The sequence below is a fragment of the Callospermophilus lateralis genome, chromosome 11, assembly GCF_048772815.1.
Source record: "Callospermophilus lateralis isolate mCalLat2 chromosome 11, mCalLat2.hap1, whole genome shotgun sequence".
NCBI lineage: Eukaryota > Metazoa > Chordata > Mammalia > Rodentia > Sciuridae > Callospermophilus > Callospermophilus lateralis.
This window is the reverse complement of record NC_135315.1, coordinates 104,746,051-104,761,629: the sequence shown is the minus strand read 5'-3', so window position 1 is coordinate 104,761,629 and position 15,579 is coordinate 104,746,051. Positions and strand designations below refer to the sequence as shown.

At 35.6% G+C, this 15,579-nt stretch overlaps 1 pseudogene; it reads left to right on the top strand.

The window, feature by feature from the left end:
• Positions 1 to 5,359: 5,359 nt before the first annotated feature.
• On the top strand, positions 5,360 to 11,930 carry LOC143410736 (leucine-rich repeat-containing G-protein coupled receptor 4-like; annotated as a pseudogene).
• Positions 11,931 to 15,579: the final 3,649 nt, after the last annotated feature.

The window sequence follows — 15,579 nt, the reverse complement described above, 5'->3', positions numbered from 1 at the left end:
CTCTCCTCTTGGGTTTGGTGTTTACTTATGACTGGGCAGAGTTATGGGTTTTATAGGGAAATGTCACAGAGGTGAAAGGTCCTTATGGAATTATTTGGTGGGAAGAAGAACACATCAGCATGACTGGTTAGGAGAAATATTAATTTCAATTATTTGATTAATGTGATGCTTTTTGGATTTCTTACTATGAACTTACTATTTCTCTCTTTGTCATTAATAAATATATTTTGGGAGATACCTTGAGAATATCTTATTTCTACCTCAATTTTTACTCACTTAGGGGATGTGGCTCAGTGGTAGGAAACTGGCCTGTCATTGGTGAGGCCCTGGGTTAAATTCCCAGTAGTAGAGGAAAAAAAAAAACAACTTTGCTTTTGCTCACTTAAATTTTGGCATCCATTCACAGATCTTATCCATAACAGTTATTATTATGGTCTCCTAAATGTTATTTTGTTTTTATTTCCCTCATCCTTTTTTATTTATGAACTGTAATTCTCTTTAAGGAAACAACTTGCTCTTTCTCTATTCTTTTATTTCCTATTTTTTTTCTATTCATATAGGCTATGGTTATATATTTAATTCTATGATTTATAATCAAATATTATCATTATTTATTTGCTCAAATTCTTCTAACTTGGCTGTTGGGAACTCTTTCAGATTGTTTCCTGTATCCTTTCAATAAGTCCCTATCATAGTGACCAAGTTATGCTGAATGCATTACAAATATGTCACAATAAATCCTCCTGATAAATGTAATTGTAATGTACCAATTTTAAAAAAAATCAATCCCCTATTCCTTATTAAGCATGTCTCTATTTTCTGCCACCACAACGAGTTCCAGGATTATTTTCCCTGCTCCAGTTCTGGGATCAACCATTTCTTAAAGAGACCTGGTCTCTATTATTGGAGAATGGTATTTAGAAGCCATATCTGGGTGGAGATCTGTCCTGCTCATTGCTATGGAAAAAAGTTTTAAGTCTTCTTAGTGTTCAGAATTTGGAACTATGTTAAATCTGTAAATGCATGCATACACATACATCTCTTTTTTTTTGTTTTCTTTTTCCTTTCTTCAAAAATCTTTAGCTCATATTTTTACTACTAATTTCAATTCATCACCACAGTGTTCATCCTAACACCATATTTTTTCTTTTTCTTTTTTTTTGTACTGGGGATTGAACTCAGGGGTACTCTACCACTGGGCTACAACCCCAGCCCTTTTTATTTTATTTTGCATCAGGGTCTCAGTAAGTTGCTGAAACTGGCCTCAGACTTTCCATCCTGCTGCCTCAGATTCCTAAGTAGTTGGGATCACAGGTCTGCACTACTGCACCCACCAAATGTCCTCTTTCCTTACTTGTGACTGTGGAATTCATTTTTCCTTTTCTTTTTTTTTAATTAAAAGGCTGTTGCTTACATATTGCTAAATTGTGAAAAATGTTCCTCAATTGTGCCTGACACAAGAACACAAGATAGGTTGCTAGATAATGTTGTAAGAAGCTACATAAAATAGAAGCCAACTGATTTAATGGTCCTTCTTCATGCAAAAAGAACTAATCACACTCTTTATGCTTTATTGGCAGTGGGGTGCAGAAGGGTCAGCCCAGGCTGTGGAATGTAAACTTATTGTTCCAGCCAAATGAGACAGATGATATGGGATTGAAAATTTATTTAAGCAGTTATTTGTCAACATGGTTCTGAAAAAAAAAGTTATTTCTTGCTCCAGTCCTCTGGGGAAAATTTCCACTCTGAGGTCCTCTCACTTTGGCCACTGGCCTCCCTGAAGGCAAACTGCCTCTTGGGCTACTCTTTATCTCTTTATTGATTTCTGGTCTCTTCTCATTCCAACAATCCCAACATAAGTGCTGCTTCCTTTTCTTCCTACAAATGAGGGTCTATTTCCTTTTCCACAGACTCCCTGAGTGTTCATCTCAGTGTGGGGTCTCAGCAAACACCGCTGAATCAACTTGGGTCTTCAGAATCCTTTTAATCAGAAAAGCCAAATTTACATTTTTCTTTATTTTGTGGCTTGAGCTTTGGTTTCCCTCATAGGTTGCCTGTTCTGATGTGTGGGAAAATTAACTGTTTTCCCATCCTTCTAAAACAGCCCGGACTTGTTCAACAGGGAACCTCAACTGGAATGCCTCACCAAAACCCAAATTTTGCCTACTGTGCTTCAGATATGTGAAAAATGAGGAAGGAAGGGAAACAAGATTAGATCTCTCTGAGGGCCTATGGAGTATTATTATTCCCAACTGAAATCCCCATTCTTTGAGTTCCTTCTAGTAAGAAAGAAAATAAGCTTGGTGCAGGTATTATTCCTTTTAGAGTTATCAATGATTCCAGAAGTCTACAGAACTGTTTGACTGCCACCCTGACCCTCTTGCAGGGAGAGGTGGGGGGACATCTACACAGTGGCCTGGGCTGACCATAAATGAACTGGAAACACCCATAGTGGGGAGAATGTCAGTGAAAGTGGGAGCCTAAGGAGAACCTATGTTTTCTTAGCCATATCCAAAGAGCTTGAATGCAACTGTTTAGTAGCCACAGACTTCCTGAGAATGCACTGGGCAGCTTCCTGGAGGTAACAGGGAGATAATTCATGATTGGGACACTGAACCATCACAAGAATGTGAAGAACTCATTTTGAGGATTCTGAGAATACTATACATTCTAGGAAGGAATGTTTAGCACAGTCACTAAGACTTGGTGGGATATATGAGTGATAATATTAATGATGATGTCTTTGGGTCATGCTGAGTAGGGATAATAGCAGTGGTTTAATAAGAAGATACTCATAACAACCAAGGTGGTTGGGGTTTAGTTCACATCTTCCTTATGAACAGGCAAGACACTTAAGTTTTCATCTTAATAAATTCTCACAACTGTGAGGCAGGTACTCCCATTAGTCCATTTTACATCTGACAACTGAGATTCACAAAGGTGGAGAATTGTACAGTGATCACAAAACTACAAGAAAACAAAGGCCTTTCATAAATATGATACTGTGTGGTCTTGTTGGAAGGATCTGTCTTCTGGGTTGCAGGGATTTGATTTAGCTGAAGTAATAAGCATGCATGGGGCTATGGATGGTGCTTTAGCACAGTGTCCCCAATGCTAGTTACATGACTCAGAGAAAAGAAACTGAGACCCAACTGGAATCTAATGATAGAGGTGCTCAGTGAGCCAGTAAAGGAATGTGCTCATGGGGGCAGTCATAGCACCAGGGATTGGGTAACCCAATCACGTATTCAATGACCTGGCTGGGGTTCAGAAACAAGGTGGTGAGAATTGAAGTAAGGCATGCCAGACAGACACAACAGCAGGAGTCAAAGCACTGTAGTGTGTAGTAAGTAGCATGGTGTGGGCATGCAGTGACAGGCAGTTTAATGCAGCCAGAATACATGGTTCAAGATAAAGGGAGAAAAGAGAGAAAACTGAAAGAGAAGCAGGGGCCTTAAATGAATCAGTCAAGGCCTTGGGCCCTAGATAGATAAAAGCCTGGATCTGGAGTCCAATTCAGCCATGTACGAACTATTTTGACCCTGGGCCACATCTTTAGAGGTTTTTTAAGCTTTGTTTTACATAACTGGAAGCATAGTGACAGATAATAGTCTACATGTTAAACTGACAGCTTGGGTACCTGGTCTGGAGTCACAGAGTTGATGAATGGATTTGTCAAGAAGCATTTGTACTTTCTACTACATGTGATGAATGGATTTGTCATGAAACATTTCTACTTTCTACTACATGTGATTAATGGATTTGCCAAGAAGCATTTCTACTTTCTATTACATGGGATGAATGGATTTTCCAAGAAGCATATCTACTTTCTATTACATGTAAAGCTTTATTGTTCATCAATTGCTTATGTATTCTTACTTACTTTTGAATATTTCAGGTCATTTACCCTGTTAGTAGTGTGATTATTCTGGCTCTGAGCTTGTCCTCTCAGTCTAGGTAGCCCTCAAGTGTAGACACCATATTTTAATCTATCATCACAAGATTTAGCCATGCAGGAATCTCAGCCTTACTAGACTATTAGAATCACTTGGGTGTACCAGAAAGCTGCACAGGTCTGTTCCGCATCCCAGATGTATTAAACTAGGACCTTCAGGACTTTGGCTTGAGCTTTCACTCTTGGGCAGAAAAATGGTTGAATCAATGAGTAAACAATCATACTGTATGTACAGTTGTCCCTCAGTATCCTTGAGAATCTGGTTTCAGAACCTCTCCTGGACTCTCAAATCCATGGATGTTCAACACTTTATACAAAGTGGCATAATATTTGTATAACCTATACTTATTTTTGGTATATTTTGAATTATCTCTAAATTACTTATAAAAATAGTACAATGTAAATTCTATGAAAATACTTGTTATAATGTATTGTTTAGGAAATAATGACAAGAAGAAATGTCTATACATGTTCAGTAAAAATGCAATTTTTAAAATATTTTTAGTTGCATATAGACACAATACCTTTATTTTACTTGTTTGTTTTATCTATTTTTTAAAATGTGAGACTGAGGATCAAACCCAGTGCCTCACATATGCTAGGCAAGTGCTCTACCACTGAGCTACACCCTATCCCATAAATGCAGTTTTTTTAAAAAAATATTTTTACTTTTATTTTTGTAGTTGTCGATGAACAGCATGCCTTTATTTTATTTTATTTTATTTTATTTTTTATGCAGTGTAAGGATCAAACCCTGTGCCTCACACATGCTAGGCAAGCACTCTGCCACTGAGCTATAGCCCCAGCCCTCAAAGAAATTTTTTAAAGAAAGTTTTTGATCCTCAACTGGTTGAACTATGGATATAGGAGGCTAGTTAAATCAGTCAGGATAGACTACAGCAGGCTATGATAGATATTAACCCCCAAATTTCAATGGCTTAAAATCAAAAAGATCTGTGTTTTGCTCACATTATGCGACCATGATAGTTTGGTAGAGGGCTCTGCTCAATGGAGAAAACATCTTAATGGGCATTATTGTTTTCCTATCAGAGAGACATATCTCAGGCTCATCTCTCACTAGCATTAAATGCTCCACCCAGGAATGGCACAAACTCCTTCCATGCACACTCTTTGGTCAGGACTAGTCACGTGACCTGGAAGTGCAATCCTGCAGGTTCCCAGAAGGTGAAGAGCCAGAAGTCATTGGTGAGCAGTGCAAATGACTACCAGACTCTACAAAATTGGCACCATCAACTTTATTTCTCAGCAATACTTACAAGGTGTGTTCAAGGCCAAGTATAAAATATGGAGTGGGATTTCATTTTTTTTTTTTTTGGTTTGGCTCAGGGCCCTATTTTTTTGTTTTGCTTTTTTTTTTTTTAGTTTGATGAGGCTAGATGGTATATGGCATTAAACTTGGTGGTTAAAAGCCTGAATGTCCAAACCTTCAGCTCTGCCACTTACCAGATGTGTGAGCTGGACAAGTTAAAGACCATTTATACCCATCAAAGAGATAATCAAAGCATGTGAGAGGCCAATGAAGGAGGTTCTTTCTCAAATTGAGTGCTTAGAACAAGACAGCACTTAACTGAGTAGGACTGATGGGGAGAGGGCTATGTTAGGAGGTTTCACAGGAATTGGGGTGGCTCCAGATGGCAGGGAGGATGCGTTTATCCCTCATAAATTTCTGCCTCCCTGCTTGACCCAGTGTGAATGTTTGGGCTGAAGAATCAGAGAAGCCAACTGGAGTTGGTTTAACCACATGAATTAGCTAAGGAAAGGGAATATACAGGCTTCCTACAGATTTTCTCTCTCTCTCTCTCTCTCTCTCTCTCTCTATATATATATATATATATATATATATATATATATATATATATATATATATATATATACTCATATATATAATATATGAGTATGGGGATTGAACAAGGATCTTGCATGTGCAATCTACCACTAAGCTACATCTCCAGCCCTTTTAAAAAGGATTTATATTGAGATATGGTCTCACTAAGTTGTATAGGCTAACTTTAAGCTTGCCATCTTCCTAGCCTAGCCTTCCAAGTAGCTGGGAATACAGGCATGTGCCACCTCATCTGCCCGGGGCTCTCTCTTAAACCAGATAAATTTCTTGTACCACTGTCTCTAGCATGTTTCCCCAAAATATCCTGGGCTCTAATGGGCTTTGGCTTATGAGAAGCCAAAGCCAGTGTTTGGGGGTAGAAATACTACCTGCTTTAAGTAGAAATGGTATTTCATGAGAGGATGTCAGGCACCCCATAGAATCATTGTTAGGGCTGGAGAAATCATTGACCAAAAAAACTGTTTTAGATATGACAGTTTGGATTATAGGCCTGTGTCATTGCACCTGGCAACAGTTTTACTTTAAATTGCAGTATTATCATGAAACTTTATATATACTTGATTTGCATTCACCTTTCATAAGAGACACCTCATTGAAAGGGAGAAAGTTTGTGGTGTATATTTATGATCATTTTTATGAGCTTTACCAGAGTGTATAACATAGATAAGGTTCCTAGAGGATAAATTGTCAAGACTAAATTATATGATACTTAGACTTTTCTGACACGTAGGTTGGGGTTTTTCAAAGATTAAAATGCTTTTTACAAAACAAAATTATGTCTATGAAGTTGCTACTCAGAGTGTATTTTACATTTTTCCCCCAGGTCTTTATCAGTACCATATGCTTATCAGTGCTGTGCATTTTGGGGCTGTGACTCTTATGCAAATTTAAACATAGAAGATAACAGCCTTCAAGATACCATAGTGTGACAAAGGAAAAAGGCAAGTACATGAACCTTTAGAAACAGAACACTCCCTAAGGCATTAATCAAAATGCATGTGTTGTAATCAGTTTGGGAAGGATAAATACGAGGTCTGTGAGAAAAATGGCCTTTCCTGTGTTACTGGCATATTTAATGTGTTATAAAGCCACATTTGTATACAATGAACTTTAACATCATGCAGGGGAGAGAAAATTGTGGGAACATTTGGTTCTTTTGAGCTGCCCACTTTTAATTCAACATACTTTGTTGTATATTCATGTACCACTGATGCAGCAAATGTCACCAGCACTGCTGAAAATGAAGAGCATAGTCAAATAATTATCCATTGTACACCCCCAACAGGTAATGATCAACCCATTTGGCTGTAATATTTTACTTTAAGTAAACATTGGGCAAATATATCTAATCTTCCTGGCAATGGATGTTATTTCTATTTTATAAGAGTGGGGCTAGATGATCCTGTAAGGCCTTCTGATTCATAGTGTGGTCAGTGTACCAGCATCTCTTGCAGAATCTCAAGCTCATACCACTGAATCAGAATCTGCATATTAACAAGCTCTTGCAGGGGAGGGTCATGTACATCAAGTTGGAGAGGGAATTTCTTGATGGTCCTTTAGGTCTAGAACTAGTTCTGAAGTAAGTCACAGGTCCATAATTTTTTTGTTTTTATATTATTCTTTATTTATTGTAGTGCCAGGGATTGAATCCAGGGCCTCCAAAATGCAAAGCTTGTGCTTTATTACTGAGCTTTGTCCCCAGTCTTCTTCTTCTTCTTCTTATTATTATTATTATTATTATTATTATTATTATTATTTCATTTTATTTTTGGGTATTGATTGAATCCAAGGTTTCTTAACCACTGAGCCACATCACCAACCTGTCTTACTTTTTCATTTTGAGGAAGGGTCTCATTAAGTTGTTTTGGGCCTCACTAAGTTGCTGAAGCTAGTTTTGAACTTGTGATCCTCCTGCCTTAGCATCCTGTGCCACTGGGATTATAAGCATGGACCTATAATTTTTTTAAATGCAATCTTGTCTATTATTTCTTATTTAATTCATTGAAGTTGTAGTTTTAGGAAAGTTATTAAATGATTCCAATGTTTACTTGATTGTAATGTCATATTCTGCTTTGCCTACCAGAGAACTTTGATTTATACTTTTACCATAAAGGCAAGATTTTAAATATTTTTTGTTAAATCAGGTGCTACCAAACAGATTCCTATTAGTATGATGTCACAGGATGACCTGGCCATTAATTTTGGGGGTAGGGAGGGTGACGGGGTAACAGGGATTCAACTCAGGGGCACTCAGGCACTGAGCCACATCCCCAGCCCTATTTAATATTTTATTTAGAGACAGGGTCTCACTGAGTTGCTTAGCAACTCAGTGTTGCTGAGGCTGGCTTTGAACTCACAATCCTCTGGTCTCAGCTTCCTGAGCCACTCGGATTGCAGGTGTGTGCCACCATGCCTGGGTTGGCCATTAATTTTATAACTTAGAATCATCAGCGCTGTGAATTCACTAATAACTGATGCTGAATTGTGAGCTTCTTAAGGGTCTATGTATGTATGCTTTGAATATTTAACCCATTTCCTTGTGTGGAGAAGGAGAACAAACTTAATTTTAACAGATGAGTAAGTGCAACTAGCATGAATCATTTATGTAATTTATTTTATTGTGCAGATATTAATTTTTGACAGTTAGGAGTGCAGTTTACTCTTTTTCCCATGAATGATTCAAGTGTTGGAGATTTTACACAGAACTGATGATCAGTGAGAAGGAAACAACATACTTTTTGGAGGGGATGGTGGTACTGGGGATTGAACCCAGGGGTGCTTAACCATTGAGCCACAGTCTCAGCCCTTTTTTATATATATTATTTATAGAGGCAGGGTTCCACTGAGTTGCTTAAGGCCTTGCTAAGTTGCTGAGGCTGGCTTTAAATCCATGATCCTCCTGCCTCAGCCTCCAGAGCCTCTGGGATTATAGGTGTGTGCCATTTTGCCTGGCAGGAAACAGCATTTTTTTAGTACTGGACACATCTATAATTGGGTTCATTCTGGAGACTGAGGCAGGAGGACTGCAAGTGCAGGGCCAGTGTCAGCCACTTAATGAGACCCTTGCCAATTTAGAGAGATCCTGTCTCCAAATAAAAAGTGAAAAAGGCTGGGTATATACTTTAGTGGTAGAACACCCCTGGGGTTAGTCCCTATACTACCCTCCCCGCAAATAAAATGTGAGAAAGAACTTTCATTCTAGCACTTCCTGACGGTTCAGAGTGAAAAGAAATTTGACTAAAAATTTTGTGTTCATTGAAAATCAGATAAATGATGCAGAACTGTAGTTCTATTGTATATGTCAAATTTCATGACAGTTCGGAAAGTTAAAACATCTTTTAGGCAATCATAATACATAGTTATCTTGCTCTTTATAGTCAAACATTTTCACTTCCTAATTATAAATGAAATATTTTTTATTTGCGACATTACCAGCATGTCAAAGTCAGTTATTAGAACCAGCAATTCAGCTACTAAGTGCATTCTTGCGATCCTATATATGTATGTATATAAGTATGTGTGTGTGTGTGTGTGTGTGTGTATATATATATATATATATATATATATATATATATATATATATATATATGTTTTACTATTATATAGGGGTTTTGTTTTGTGCCAAGCTTTGTATGAATATTTAACATTGATTATCTACCATAACCAACTTCAGCAGTTTGCTGTTAAATGCCATAAGAAACTGGGTTTAAAATGTTACAAATCTGTGTATATACATACATATACAGTTATAAAATATATAGAGAGCTGGGGTTATGGCTCAGTGGTAAATGGTAAAGCTTTTGCCATGTTGGAGGCACTGGGTTCAATTCTCAGCACCACATATAAACAAACAAACAAACAAATAAATGTTCATCAACAACTAATATGAATATTTTTTTTAAAAATGAAGTACATAGGGATAAGGAAGGAAGAAAAAAAAGCTAATATTTACTAAAGTTCCAGTATGTGCCCAGAAGCCTGCTTAAGTATTTATGTATGCAAATTTACTTAAGCAGTCAACTGTATTAAGTAGGCATTATTATCTACATATCAGAAAATGCAACTTATTAGGCTTAAGTGGCTTTTTTAAGGTAAGAGTAGCAAGTTATGAACCATCTGATTCCAGACCCTCAATATTTTAAGTAACTTTATTTGGTAGATACTGTGCTTTGTATATTTAGTATAAGGAAAAGTAGAGGGCTGGGGTTATAGCTCAGTGGTGGAGTGCTTGCTTGGCATGTGTGAGGCACTGGGTTCAATCCTCAGCACCACATAAAAAAAAAGATATTGTGTCCATTTACAACTAAAAAAAATATTTAAAAAAAGAATAAAGTAAAAAAAAATGTAGAAAATTTCTTGGAAATATCTCTATATGGCCTTACCAAATAATAAAAGAAAGTTATCCTGGTTATGTTTTGTTTCAGTACTGGTGATTGAACCCTGGGGAGCTTTACTACTAAGTACCCTCCCTGGAGCCCTTTTTATGTTTTTAGTTTGAGACAGGATCTTGCTTATTTGATGAAGCTGGCCTTGAACTTGCCATCCCCTCCTGCTTAAACCTCTTCAGTCCCTGGGATTATAGGTGTGTGCCAGCTACCCCAAGATATTAAGCTGCTTAATTTTTAAAGTAGCCTAGTCTGTGACTGAAATATCTTAAAAGCAATATTTATTTTTTTCAGTTTGGTTCAATTCAATTAGGTAGGTGATTTATTCTAGATTCAACCATCATTAGTCATTCTATCAAGAATATTAAATAAAATATGGTATTTTCTAAATTGTCTTTCATGTTTCTGTTTCTTTTTAATGTTAGGTGCTTTTAAGCCCCGTGAATATTTACTGGGAAGCTGGATGATACATCCCACCATGTGGTTCATTTTCTTCGTTGCATTGTTTTTCAACCTGCTAGTCATTTTAAAAACCTTCACATCTTGTACATCACTCCCTTCCTCCAAGTTGTTCATAGGCTTGATTTCTGTGTCTAACTTATTCATGGGAATCTATACTGGCATCTTAACTTTTCTTGATGTCGTATCCTGGGGCAGATTTGCTAAATTTGGCATTTGGTGGGAGACTGGCAGTGGCTGCAAAGCAGCTGTGTTCCTTACATTTTTTTCCTCAGAAAGTGCCATATATTTATTAATGTTAGCAGCTGTTAAAAGAAGGTTATCTGCAAAAAATATCATGAAAAATGGGAAAAGCAATCATCTCAAGCAGTTCCGGATTGCGGCCCATTTTGCTTTTCTGGGTGCTGAAGTATCAGGCGGTTTCCCCCTTTTCCATAGAGGGGAATATTCTGCATCACCCTTGTGCTTGCCATTTCCCACAGGAGAGACGCCATCATTAGGATTTACTGTGATTTTAGTGCTGTTAAACTCACTAGCATTTTTATTAATGGCCATCATCTACACTAAACTTTACTGCAACTTGGAAAAAGAAGACCTCTCAGAAAACTCACAATCTAGCATGATTAAGCATGTTGCTTGGCTAATTTTCATCAATTCCATCTTTTTTTGCCCTGTTGCATTTTTCTCATTTGCACCATTTACCACTACAATCTCTATCAGTCCTGAAATAATGTAGTCTGTTACTCTGATATTTTTCCCATTGCCTGCTTGCCTTAATCTGGTCCTGTATGTTTTCTTCAATCCAAAATTTAAAGAAGACTGGAAGTTACTGAAGTGACACATTACCAAGAAAAGTGGATCAGTTTCAGTTTCCATCAGTAGCCAAGGTGGTTGTGTGGAACAGGATTTCTACTATGACTGTGGCATGTACTCACACTTGCAGGGTAACCTGACTGTATGTGACTGCTGTGAATCTTTTCTTTTGACAAAACCAGTATCATGCAAACACTTAATAAAATCACACAGCTGTCCTGCATTGGCAGTGGCTTCTTGCCAAAGACCAGTGAAATATTGGTCTGATTGTGGCACACAGTCAGCCCACTCTGACTATGCAGATGAAGAAGACTCCTTTATCTCAGACAGTTCTGACCAAGTGCAGGTGTGTGGACAAGCCTGCTTCTATCAGAGTCCAGGATTCCCTTTGGTGTGCTATGATTACAATCTACCAAGAGGCATAATCCACTTGAATCTAATGTATGAAATATGATATGTCAAGAGCTTTGTAATTTTTGAACAACCAATAAAAAATAAAAATAAAAATAAAACAATACCAATCAAAAAGAAAAACTAATTTAAGTGAACTTAATAAAATCTTGGTGAAATGGCAAAAAAAATTAAAAAAATAAAACAAACAAACAAAAAAAAGCGATCTACCAAGAGGTAAAGACTGAACTACTGTGTTTGTAACTGTTTCCCCCATCAACCAAATTCACAGTGTTTATAGAGTGAACCCTATTCTGTTCTTTCATCTGGGAAGCACTTCTGTAATCACTGCCTGGTGTCACATAGAAGGGAAGGTGGCAGTTTATTTCTCAAATCTGATATTTTTCAAAGAACAGGTGCCTAAATTATTAATTGGTGAAAAATGCAATGTCCAAGGAATGGTGGCCTATTTAAAACAGAACTTGAAAAGGATTTTGGGTGTGGTATAGCAATATAACTTTTAGGTTTTTTAGATCCATAAGGAGCAAATTTATACCTATTTCTGAATTAAGCACAAGATAAAGGACAGCTGTTAATATTTTTAAAAAAGGTAGTTCAAAATGTGACTTTATATAACTGACAAAAACGTCTTGCTAATTTTACTTAATATTTGATCATTAATCTCAGGACAACTTACTACAGGGCCAAAAAAGGGATTGTCTCCCAAGTAGAACTGTGAGAGTACCCATAGGTATCATTGTTTTCTATTTCCACTTTTACATGAGAATCACAAATTTTGTTCAATTGCTTTATAAATCTATATAAACCTGAAGATGTTTTAAAAACCATATTAACAGCTGTTAGAATAAAAAAATCAGTACATTTGTTTGGGGTCATTTTACATTGCTTTATTATGCTTACCATGATTTTCAGTGTTTTGCAATTATATTACTAGTACAAAATAAATGGCTAATTGATGTGTTAGTTTAAGTAGTTTTGGCTACACTACTTACTAATGAGATTTTAATAGTACCTAAGGGATTTGATGGCTCCATGTAATGTTCCCATTAATGAATGCTTCTTAATATCATTGGTTCTACTGATATTTTCCAGTTTTGTTCTTATGTCATCTATTTACAGTATGGATTATACAAAAAGTAAACTGGGGTCATTTTTTTTAATTGGAGGAAGCTGAAAATAAATATAACACAAAGCACTTAAATTTATTTCTTAGTGAACTGGATTCTCTTAAACTTATGTTATTACTTGGAAGCTTCAATAAAATTTTCCCATACCATGACTTACAAAAAAACCTATTCAATAGTTCATATGCTGAGTTCTTGTTACACTAGACAGACATATCATTAAGTGGTGGGGGGAGGGGGAAGGATAAGGTTTAGTCCTATGTCTTTGAAAATTAAAAATTTTACCTGATTCTCATATAGGGTCTTCTGCCATGCTTTTTTGTGGAGTCTTAAAGTTATAATTGCTCAATATGTTTTTTGAACAATGTACTAAATAGCAAACCTACTGCCATATTATTATCCTGGATATACTAAAAAATTAAGCTAGATTACAGTTTAATAATTAAACTGTACATACTGTGCATATAAAGAATTTTTATCTTATGTAAATTATTTTTACAACACAAGTTGGGTAACATGGTTTCTGTTCATTTCATTTAATTAAAGCTACCTCTTATAGTGGCTGCCAGTAGCAGAATGTTAAATTGTGGTTTATATACTTTTTTCATTGTAAATAATCTCGGTTGTACATTGTCAGTGTAAAAACAGAATCTTTGTATATCAAAATCATGTAGTTTGTATAAAATGTGGGAGGAACGTATTTACAGTGTGTTGTAATTTTGTAAGGCCAACTATTTACAAGTTTTAAAATTTTCTATCACAGTTTGTATATTTAAACATCTGATAAATATTAAATCATAACTTGGCAGTAATCTTAATTAAACTTGTTTTCTCAAAATTCAAGTTATTGAAAACTTTTCATTCATTTAAAAAATAGAAAGCAGATATATAAAATCTGTGGTAAACTGTGCTATATATTGTATGAAATACAATACTCTACTCTATGTTTTGAATTATTAAAGTTTCTAGAGAGCAATATATTTTGCCTTAATTTGTAACTAAGTATGTTAATGCATTTATTAACTATTATGGAGACAAATTTAAAAAGTTTTAAATAGAAAAGACAGTATTAGGAAAAATGTTGGAAGTAACCATTAGAAAATATTGTTTGATAGTTATCTGTCAATATTTAAGAACACTTAAACTTAAAACTTTTATCCTGTCTTAAATCTGAAATATATTGTGGAAAACATATTTTGAAATATAAGTGAATACCACCAATTTAATCTTTATTTAAAAGCAAATGATTAAAAATATCTACATGATATTAATTGTAGTCAGTTGCCTAGAAATGTAGTATTACAATCTCCAAGCTCTCTTTGGACAAATGAGAAAACAAAGGGTTTAATGAAATTTAAGTGAATCCCTGAACTACAGCAAATTAGATCCCAATCAAAACTTAGTTCCTCTTAATTTTGGACACATTTTGTAGGTGTTAGTAAATGTGTATGCCTCTTCCTGTTTTAAAATTTATATGTGTTTGAAATTTTCACAATAAAAAGAATGGTTTAGGTACCCCTCTCCCTCTCCCCTTACCATACCCACCACCAAAACCACAACACACAATAAACCCTGTTTCATCTTCACCTTATTCACTAGCCCCTCAATCCTTCTGCCTCTTAGATTATTTGAAGCAATCCAAGACATATTGTTTCATCTGTAAATGTCTAGGAATAATTATTTTTAAAACTAATTGAAAATGGCATGATTTTTGTACAATGTCATACAGGAATTTGTAAGGAAAAGTCATTCTTCACTTACAGGTTACAGAACCAGTAAAAAAAAAAATCTCAAATATATCATGAAAGTGAAAATAAATGAGTAGTAAGAAAAGACATTAGTAAGTAAAACTTATTGGGAAAATCTTTAAATGCTTTTAATACCCTTCTTTATGACTTCTTGGCCCCAATAATGTAAAGGCAGTATAAGAGACCACAAGACTTGACTACATTCAAATATGTGTACCCACAGTATGGAATTGCCCCATAGTCTTTGGGTCTCAAGTATTGTTAACATATAATGTAATTGTCATAATGATGACCCTAAAGCATGAAGGAAAGGGATTTTTTTATAAAGCATTTTTTAAAAAATAAAACATCTAAAGGAGGAAGGGAAGTATATAATATCTTAAATTCCCATACCAAAAAGTTACAGTGCAAAAGCTTTGGCATTCAGGTAATACAATTTACTTTTAAATCTGTCAGATCCTGAACTAGAAATTTTGAGGATTAATTAGATAGTATGACTGTGATGTAGATTATTTTCTTAATATTATAGAGGAGTAAATTAGGATCAGAAAGTTCAACAGCTTATTTATGGAAATTTATTAAGAGAAAAACCATTGGTTAATTTTTTTTTCTTTCATAGATAAAACCTGTGAGTTTTCCACTATGCTTGCATTAGGTTTGTTGGGAAATTTCTCCTAAAGCTTTCTTCCTTGTGAAGTCCTAAAACAGTTTAGGGTCTTTTGATATTACTGATTCTCAAAATGTTCTAATGAAAGGTTTCAGCCAGACATGCCAATATTGAATTATTAGGGTAGAGAATGAAAAAAACTCAACTAAATAA